The sequence below is a fragment of the Centruroides sculpturatus genome, unplaced genomic scaffold (assembly GCF_000671375.1).
Source record: "Centruroides sculpturatus isolate CEXI.00-Female unplaced genomic scaffold, Cexi_2.0 scaffold692, whole genome shotgun sequence".
Classification (NCBI taxonomy): domain Eukaryota; kingdom Metazoa; phylum Arthropoda; class Arachnida; order Scorpiones; family Buthidae; genus Centruroides; species Centruroides sculpturatus.
The window spans coordinates 357553-369054 of NW_019384902.1; the positions used below are offsets into that span (position 1 = coordinate 357553).

Sequence of the window (11502 nt, forward strand, 5' to 3'; positions counted from 1 at the left end):
AAAGATTATGTTAAATTTGGCAGTCATTTTTGAGTGATGAAGATCCTCTTTTATCAATATGAATTGTTTCCTTTTATAATATATTTACACTCCCAAAAGTGAAATTGCAACACCACAAAGGAATGCATATAGCCATCTACAAATTACAGGACCAGTAGAGGTAACAGAGATATTCAAATGATTAAGTTTACATATGCATTGGGTCATTTGGTATCCAGTTTTGTGCTCTAAAAACCACAATCAGCTTGGGTCATAAATGTTATCAGCAATGGTTTGTGGCAGCAAACAAACTTTCAACACATAGAAAATGCCTTGAAGATGACAGCAAGCTTAATATCATCAGTTAACGGCTGGGGAACGAGACTGTATCCTGGAGCTGCATGACCTCAATTTGTCAATGCATGCAGTTGCCACATGTGCTGGGCACAATGTGCCAGCACATATGGCAACTGACATGAGTACCATCTAGCAATATGTGACACAATGGACACAGGAACATCTGCAAACACATCAAAGAGGGAGTGGATTGCACTGATGCACGACAGAGAGCACAGACCAGCAGATTTGCTGAGCGGGCCATCAAAACCCGTTCACCATGGCATGTGATATCTGAGGCTGCCTGTCATGGTAAATCTGTGTCTACCCAAACCATTCTCAACAGGTTGCTTGAATTCAGGCTACATGCATGGCAACCAACAATAGGAGTGCATTAACTGCTCAGCACAAGACTGAAAGCCTAGCATGGTGTCATTGTCATCACAACTGGACCACTCAATGGCATCAGGTATTGTTTACTGATGAATCCCGCTTCTGTCTGTGGAGGAATTACAGCCATGGATGGGTGTGGCAGTAACCTGGGGAATGGTAGGTGCCAGCCCATTTCACTGAGTGTCACACCAGCTCCACACCAGACATTATGATTTGAAAAGGTATCATGTTTGATCAGTAGACAGCCATGGTGCAAATTTCTGGTACTCTGACAGTGGACCAGTACATCACACAAATTGTAGGGCCTGTGGTTCAGTCACTGGTGCAGGTCACACCTGACACAGTGTTCCAGCAAGACAATGCCTGACAGCACATCACATGGCAAACTCTCACCAGCCTGATCAGAATTCATCAAATGCTGGTTGGCAGCCTCATCTGATCTTTCTCTCCCATTGAACACCTGTGGGGTCACATCCAATGTGAGGTGCACATCATATACTGTAGACAACATGTGCACTGCAGTGGATGCAGCTTGACAAGGGATACCTCAGGCAACCATTAATCACATCATTGATTATACACCACTCTGTATTCCAGCCTATATAGCTGCCATGGGGCCATATTCGTAACTGAATAAACATGTGTCTGTTCAATATCTTTGTTTGGTCTTTTAATCATTTGCATATCTCTGTCACCTCTACCGATCCTGCAATGTGCATGTGGCTACACACATTCCTTCAAGGTGTTGCGATTTCATGTTTGAAGAGTGTAGTTAGAAGTCTGTGCTGAACCACAGAGTGTAATGTAGGCATTAAAGAAAAATTAAAATTGAAGAAAATACAATTTGAAGTTAATTTACACTTTTTACATTTCAGAAGTCCAACTATAATTGTCCTTAATCCATTTAAATCTCTTCTTAAGCAACTTGAAAAATTATTCTGTGCAGTTTCCATTTCAATAGAAAATAATGACATATACCAAATTACTGCTATAAGCATATTTTAGCTTTTTCAGAAGAGGAATTTGTACTCTTTTCTTAATAACTTATTGAAATATCACAATATTAATTGCTAAGTTAAAATAATCAAAATATGTATTTCTTTACAGGTGTTTTTGGACCAGTTGAATCTAATATCAGCACTCCAAGCAGAACTTAGACATAATTCAAAAATAAAACATAAAATAGAATTTTGCCTTCTTTTTTTTTTTTATCAAACAAGTAGAATTGCCAGAAACAAGAACTCACTGGCTTGTGTGATAAGTTTTTTTCAATTTGATGACTCTCTCACCATTTGTTTTGAAAATTTAAACTGATAATTCAACTCTCTTGATGGCATCCCCATCCTGCACACCTGAGATAAATTGCATCCCTTGCATTCCCATTAATATGTTTCTGGGCTGAATTTTTTTTATTGGTTAGAGTTCAGAGAATTTATTCTGTAACAGCCAATGTCTTGAATGGTATATCTCAAGAGCTATAAAATGATAATGAACTTCTCAAAATTCTTTTATCCAATGAACAATTATGTCATATATCAATATTCATCATATCAAAGAACTGATTTTGAAAACCAGAAAAATTAATATATATTGAATTATTAGTATAATATAGTAATTGTAATATTGTATAGTATTGTAAAATCACCCAAAGAATGAATTCAAGATCATTCTGAAAACATGACTTTCTGGTAAACATTTTTAGGAAGATAAATATATTGTTATGTATCTAGGCTTAAGATCTGTATCATTTTCAAATGAAAGGATTATTCATAAATTGTATATTCTATACAATATACAATCATTGATCCTTAGTATAATTAAGAGAGTTTTCTCAACTGTACTAAGTAATGACACAGCACCGGGTATAAAAATACAAATGTACAAATAAATATATAAATAAAACATAAACCAATAATGAACATACACAAAAGCAGGTTCTAGATAATAGAGATTTCATGTGACTTGTCAGCAGATTAATAGATGATTTACCATAGTTAGATGGTAGCGGCTTTATATTTGTGTGTTTGTTATCAATTTACATTATATATATATATATATATATATAAAGTACATAAATGAAATAAAATATAACAAATATAGAAGTACATAAATGAAATAAANGAACAAAAATAGAAGTACATAAATGAAATAAAATAAAATTTATATATATATATATATAAATTTTATTTTATTTCATTTATGTACTTCTATTTTTGTTCACATTAACAATTTTATGTTTGCCTGTTCTATCTATGTTGTATTTCAAATTTAATTGTCATTGTTCTTTTCATTTTAAATTTAAGCTCTAAATGCTGTTCTTAAAACTTATAACATTTATGATAAAGATGACTTGATTAAAGTTGAAAACATTCCTGGAATAAAAATTTTTATTTTGTTTCCTTAACAAATAGTGTTACAGAGTATTAATAATTTAACAAAGTCTAATAACAAAAATTTTGTTTAATTGTAATTTAAAACTTTTATAAGATTTTTTTTTTAATTATCCATTACTTACCTTTTTAATAACTGAATATAATTTAATCTCTGTCTTGATCGTAATAATTTCTCATTCCATTGTATATATCTATTATGTAAATTGTCATTTAATTGTTTTGCAGTTAATAAAGTATGTTTAATAATTTTTCTTGATAAATTCACAATTTCGCCATTTGATTTCAGCTGATTTATTAGTTTTGGAAAAGTTTCTTCAATATCATTCAATATTTTATTTAAATCCAAATTTGTCTTATCTCTAAATTTTAAAAAGAATTAAATTAATTCAAGGATTACTTTAAAATATATTTCAGATGATAAAAATGATTATTTTAATTATATAATTAAAACTTTTCAAATTTCAAAATAAATATCATCATCAATTATATATACAGTACATATATCAGCCAATTTATAGTAGTGTGTTCTACTATCATAAACCAGAAGTACCTAAGATCTAAGTTTTTGCAAAAGTTTGCTAACAAACTCACAAAATTATGCCGTAAAACAGTTATTTTACTGCATGGGAATTGATGTTGCAAATTACCTCTGGTAAAGATACTAAAGGCATAAATTACACAACAGTGTTTATTTTTCACCATGGTAAAAAACTTTTATTGTCCTATATTGTGCAAATCACAGATTTTGCTCCTATTGTGCTGCACTCTTTTGGCATATAATTGAAATTGTTTAGGCACACAAAACAATTTCTAAAGTAACAACACAACTTAGCTATGACAATAGACCCAAAGAACATTTTCTACTTCATGTATCTCATTCAGTACCTAAATGTTTCTTTTCATTTTGCCTAAGATTACCATACATTCTCATTTATACACAAACATTCTCACTAATCTCGAATATCAAGTACTTCCTTAATTGATATAATTTTCTGTTGCAGTTACTTGCTTTATCATAAATAAAGAAAAGCTATTCTTAAACAACATTTTGTCAAGAATTTATTTACTTTTTTTCTCTTGTTTCAGTTTATAATTAATTTCTTATACAAAATTTTGGACAGATAAATTTTAACTTTACTAGATGAATGTGAGGCATTTAAGTCTGAGTGTATGTGTTAAAGTATAACAAAATTTTGAATCTAAATAGGCCTACATGAATTTAAAAAATTGTTTATTTATTCATTATACATTACACTATTAAAAAAAATGTTCTCTTTCTAGTATTGGTACTTGTTTCATAGTTTCAATTTTATTTTTGCTATTAATATTGAAAGATGAAGCTTTCATCATATCTTCTAGTTTTCACACTCTGCTTAGAGCTACATATGATAGTCCAGCAACATTTTTTTTTTCATATGTCAATTATTGATCTGTCTATGTCAATTACTAGGCCATCATCTGATTTTTTTTTTTTTTTGCAAAAGTATTATTATATTCTGAATAAATTTCTGCAATCAGTCTATCACTTTGCATAAGCAACTATTTATTATACAAAGTAACCATTTCATTCATAGGAAATAATTTTATGAAATCTTAAAATTTTTCTATATCTGATGAAGATAAAATTGCCTTCCTTCTTGTCATTAATGCCTCCCATTCTTGCTGTCTTGTCTTAGATTTTTTTCATTCTAGGCACATTTACTTTTTAAAAACAAAGCAAAAAATAGAATAATTAAACAAACAAAATTGTTTTAAACAATTTACCTTTAGATCAAGTTGATTCCTTTAAATAAACTTTTTCAATAGAGTTTAGAGATAAATAAACACTTTGAAAACAAAATCCAGAAAAATAAATTTATAAAACAACAGAAAATTAAAATATCACAAAAGAAATTCTCTAATAAGAATTTTTGGAGAATGTGGATGAATAAATAGAAGCATAATTAAAGGAAATGGAAACAAACTATTTATGCATGCTTTTTTACCTTAAATAACATGTGCATGTGTAAAAAGCACAGTCTATTGATTTAGGAATAAAACCTTTATTATATTTTATTTAACCACTTGACCACATTTTACCAAAAACTATATAGCTCATCTCATATATACAAATGAGTTATTCTGAAAATTTCATAAATTTTGATTGTGTAATTATTTAGTTATCACATCATGCAACCATGGGGTTTCTGAAATTAAGGAGTCTTCACTTAATGCTCAGACTAATAAACTAAATTAAACAAAAATTGCTCAATGACATAAGCACTAATACAAACAAATGAAAAATATAATATTTTTAAAAATAATTTCTTATTATATAATACAAGCATATCCACACACACTATTATAAAATTACACTAACCTCCAATAAGAAGCATTTAATCCTAAAACATGAATGAAAAAATTTCTTTCTTCAAGTGATAAAACAAAATCTTCATTATTAATTTTTATTTCATTCATATCTGGTTGAGGATATTCTTCTGGTGTTATTAGAGATTTTAGTAGCTGAGTAAGCTAAATAATAATTTAGATTAAGAAAATTTGATTAAATACAAAAGTAATAATTTCAAATTTCTGAAATAAATAAGTACTTAAAGTAAATTGTGTAAACTTCTGAAAATTAATTGTTTGATTAAAATTAGTTTAGCATAATTAAATAATATTTTAATAATTATAAAGCATTATCATCATTATTACAATACATATCTTCTATTTATGATAGGATCTCAGTCAAAATAATTAAAATATCAAAGTTAAATAATAAGAATTACTTTCTGCTTTAAAAGTGATATCGGGTGAAAAACTGGCATATATTTGCAAATCAACTGTTGTATATGTTGCACATATTCATTCTGCAAAAATTTAATTAAACTTAAATTAATTTCACAATTACAATTACCATACTGTATAATTAACAAAAGAACATAAAGTTAAAATAAAAATAATAATTCACCGTATTTATTAAAATATTAGCTTATTATACCGAGTGTTGCCCAGGTTTATGAAAGTATCCATTGCAGTAATTGTTATAGCTGATATTAATAATTGTAAATTTCAAAAATGTGTGGTAAAACACATTTTAAAATCATTATCAGAATGCCTATAAACTACACGGAAACTACACATCCTTGTAAATAGAGAGTTTTATAGAAAATTTATTAGACTTAAGAAAATACTATTCAGAAATGAAAAATACCTGTTATTAGATGTGGAAAACAAAATACTTATGTAATTTTCACTTGACTTGAAGCATGTAAGTGCTATGTGCAACCCGTCACAGTACTAATATAGTGCATCTATTTCGCACTATACCACTGTTGTAGTAATCAAGTGAATATAATTTTTTAAATTATATCCTTTTTTGTGTGAATTATATATTTGGTTTACTACTTTTTAAAATTTCTTTTGTCAACAAATGAGGCTATATGTAAAGCCAGCAAGTCAGACATAGGCAGATATTAATTGATATATAGAAATTAAATCAATATTTTGGGGTGGTATGTACAGTACAACATTATCTAAGTTATATCTATGTTAGCATAACTGGCAAGTTGTACAGCAATTGGTCAAACAGCCTAGGAGTGCAAAGCAAACAAACAAATATCTTCATTTATATATATATATTAAAATTATATATATTATTTATACATATTATTTTGATTGAGATTCCTTTACTTAATATATTTTAAAAATAAATTTTATTACACTTTTCACTATATATTCACATAATAACTCAAATATTTTCTAAAAAAACTAAAAATATTTAATTAAATGAGTTATTTTTCTTAGAGATATTTTATCTTCAGAATGCATTATAAAGTTACACACTCCCGATATACCTTGAAGTAAAAATATCTCAAAAATGTTTAGTTAAATGAAATTGTTTTTCTTTTTTATAATTTCTAAAATCTCAGTACAGGATGGTTATAATTACAGTAAAGTTGTGCTACTCAGACCTGTCTAGAGCCCGTTCTCATGGACATATTTTGATGAAATTTAGTATATATGTGATATGGACCATGGGGAAAAGGAAAATGAAAAAAAATATTTAGTTCGAATTTTACCACTAGGTAAAAAAATGGCGCATGAAGAACAAGAAACACAAAATGGAAACACGCAAAAGGTTTTTATTCACATTTGTTCAATGTGCAATCCATTTGCATCAGTCATGTGTTCAAAATGCCTTACAATGCTATAAGGTATTTTGAACATGTAATTGATGCAAATGGATTGCACATTGAACAAATGTGAATAAAAACCTTTTGCGTGTTTCCATTTTGTGTTTATTGTTCTTCATGCGCCATTTTTTCACCTAGTGTTAAAATTCGATCTAAATATTTTTTTTCATTTTCCTCTTCCCCATGGTCCATATAACATATATACCAAGTTTCATCAAAATACGAGAAAGGGCTCTAGACAGGTCTGAGTAGCACAACTTTAATTATAACCACCCTATATCATGAACAAATATGTTAACAAAAAGTCAAAGATCTAAACAATGAAAAAAATGAATTAAAAAATTTGCATAAACAATAAAATCAAGATGAAGAATTACTAATAAACATTTTTAATTACAATATCTTTTAGAAGTCTTCACAGTTCATCCATTTTACAATACCTCAGAAACATGAGATTACTTAGCTAAATTCTTTTGTAGGCTTTCCCTGTCTAAATATTCTTCTAATGTCAATACAGTTTTAAAAAAATCCAAGAATGAGTTTATTTTTAAAAATTTTTATATTTTTAACTATTATACAGTGAAAAAAAACTTAATTTTGGGATAGGATGGATTTTATAAAAAATTGTAAATGCTAATAATGAGTAAAACATCATTAAGTCTGACCCTACTCAAAATACACACGACTCCTTTATCGCCACCCCTTGACCTTTAATCAAAATTTAATAGCATCAATCTCCCTAATACACAAACCTCCCTGCAAAATTTCAGAAATTTTCAACAAAAAGTACAGGAGTTATTAAGCTTCAAAGAGGGTGAATAAAATCTTGCCCCCCCCACACACACAGAAAAAAACCCCTAAATTTTTTTGCACTTCTCAATGTTTCAAAGTATCCTGAGACCAAAATGTAAAAATCTTGAAGGATCATTTTTTGACCAATCGCCATACTTTTCCTCTGTTTTATATATAACTGCCAGAAAAGTAATAAAACTTGCATAAACAATAAATAAATATTTTTATCAATCTTTCAGCAAATTTTTAAAGTTTGAATTATAAAAAGTGTTCTACTCTTTTTATGTAATCAATACTGAGAATGGCCTAAATTAGGCTGAAAACATTTAATTTATATATATAAAATTACATGTCCTGACTGATTCATCATCGCCCAGAGCAAACCACTGAACCTAGAGGTAAAATTTGGTATACTGTTAGGGTACGTCATGAAACTGCACACTAAGAAGGGATTTTGGAAATTCCCCGCGGGGAGAGGGAGAGGATTAAGGCTTAACCTGAATAATGGCTTCTACTGTACTATTTTAGATACAATCTTTTGTTTTTGATAGTAATAATTTAATTTCCATACACATAATACTTACCAAATCAAATCGTTTGCCTGAGCAACACCAGGCTCGTTTGCTAGTATTGAATATTTTTGTTACCTGAATTTATCAGTGCTTTATGGATTAATTAATATAATATGGTTTCTCTATAATCACTGATAATTCTAAAGAAAATTTTTAATCAAAAGAAATTTTATTAGTTTTATTTTTAATAAAATGCAGTAGATAAGGTTTTCTCAGAAATAATTTGTTCAATGTTAAACCTGATTATATAAAACCAATATGCCACGAGACATAGATTATCATTTGAAATTTTTTGATTATACTGTAATTGTTTTAACCATTAGCGGTCAAAAGTCAAAATAGCATTGAAAAATAGTTTTTAGATTATGGTCCTATTATGGCCTACTTCCAATATCTCAGTAGTTTTTAATCAAATTGAATAAACAGTGTTATCTATAGTTTTCTGAAATCAAACCTTGTTGATTAAAATTTTTGATTTGATCTTTTATAGTTTCTGTGCATGGAAATTTTGTAGTTGTTGGGTGTTTGGCTAGTACACTATCTTACTTTAAGTGACAAAGTAAATCATTTAAATTTAGTAATTATAAAAATTAATGGCTTAAATCTGTGTTGAGTGAATAGAGTAACTATTGTAGTTTTTATTATTAAAGTTTTTTTTCTAATTTGAATTTTATTGTTGTGGAATTTTTAATGAAATAAAGTTAGCTAAGAGTTATTATAGCCTATCAGGGACCAAGTAGGCTATAATAAGAATTGCATTTATCAGATTATGTTTTTGTGCAATAAATAAATTGCAATCAATTTAATTTAGATAATGTTTGAGGAATTGAATCCAATTTATTATTTATTTATTATTATATTTTCTGTGGTCAATATAGTTTGTTTAACTGTTTTACTTATTTTGGAGAGTTTTTTTTTTTTTTGTTAAAAGGGCAAAAAATCCACAAAATTAATCTCTATTAAAAACTGGTAGCTTTACCCCTTGCCTATTGTGGCTTATGTCAGCAGCACCTAGTCAAAAATTGTATCTACAATTTGGTGAATAAAAAAATTATCATTAAATTCTTATTTCATAGAGTAATTTAATCAATGTAATTCAATAACATTTTTGTCAAATCTTATACAGGAAATAAGAGAGAATATAAAATAAACTGTTAGTAAATAAGTATGTAGATGAGCACACAACATTAGGAAATGTGATGGCACATTCAGCACTTAAAAGATTGCAAAAGAAGATCCAAGATGCAATTTCCAGTGGACACTAAAAGCGATTGTAATGTATAGGTGATTACTTTGAGAAAAGTTGTTTATAAGTTTGATATTATAGAATTGTGTATTGAAGATGGAGATTTAGATTTAAGTTAGAAGTTAAGTATTCTTTTTGGATAAAAGCTGTAAATCTTTTTTATTTGCTTTTGTCATTCAAAATAATTAGTTTTTGTTCAAATCTAAATTTTACTCAACATGCTACAGTTAATTATACTTTAAAAAAGGAAACTTGCTAATTATAAATTAAACTATTGTAGTTTTGTGAATGTTAAATTTTGTAGTTAATAAGTCTTATTTTGTTAATTTTTGGACTTTACCTTTACCAATTTAGATAAAGTTGGGATAGATTACCTTAAAAATGGAGGAGCAAATCACAAAATTATGGGGTAGATGGACTAAATTTTAATTTTCTATTATTTTTCTAATCAGAGTTGGTTCTTATTTGTTTTATATTACTTTTTATGACTACTATTTTACTTCATGACAGTGTAATCTATTTTAGGAATAATGACTTTTTGATTCTCAAATGATAAATATTTATTTTAATTATAACTTATGTTCATTACAATAATTTATGTGTAGGTCATAATGTTCCAAATATGGCCTAATATATATTTTTTCAAAAATGTTTTATTTTTGACAATAACAATTAATAATTGTTCTAATAAATGGTGCTTAAAATTTTATTTTTTATAAGTCTAATTTAATTTTAAAACTGGTTTATAAACTATAGAAAACATCTAAAAATATTTAAATTTTAAATTCTGTGATAAAAAATATAAAAATTATTTTTATTTTATAAAATTTCTTACCTTAAAAAGCAAATTATCTGGTGGTAAAAATTTACAACAAATAGCTATCGAAACATTCAAAATAAAATTGATCAAATGAAATGGAATTTTAGCTAAATTCACTTCTCCATGACTAATTCGATCACGAACTCTTGGTCCTTCTGGGTATACAAATATATCAAAAAGTAATTCCTAAAATAAAAACAAATTATAAAATAAAACACGTATTGAACTAAACTTGTTATAATTTGTTTAATTTCTTCATACCCTGTAGTTTTTGCCAAGTGCTTGTATCATTTCATTTGGTTTATCTAAAACATAATCATTCAATATCTAAAATTAAAACATACTGAATTAAAATGTGTATAAATACTTCATAAAAAATAAAACAGCACAAATATAATTTATAATATGAATTCTATATAAAACAAAAATTTCCTTACCTCTTCCAAAGTTGTATATAAAGATGTAACCTAATTACAAAAAAATTATAAAATTCATAATAAATATAAGAAATATTTAATTATAGTATCAAAAAGTAATAATTATAAGAATAATCAGAAAATTATAATTTATAAAAAAATAATAAAAATTGTTTAATTATACAGTAGAGCATCGATTATCTGATCCCTGATCACCATCACATCGGTTAACCGACCATGTTCTAGTCGGCAAATTCAAATGTCTGCTAGTAATGTGGTGCTACAATATTTGGCTATGTCTTGGCTACTTTAATATTATTTTTACGTGTTTTAGCTGGCAACACTGGCTCAACCATGAAAGGAGGCCAGGATTTAAACGA

General features: G+C 27.6%; 1 pseudogene; it reads left to right on the forward strand.

Annotated features, from left to right (window-relative positions):
• Positions 1-307: 307 nt before the first annotated feature.
• On the forward strand, positions 308-1159 carry LOC111631522 (annotated as a pseudogene).
• The last annotated feature ends 10343 nt before the right edge of the window (positions 1160-11502 follow it).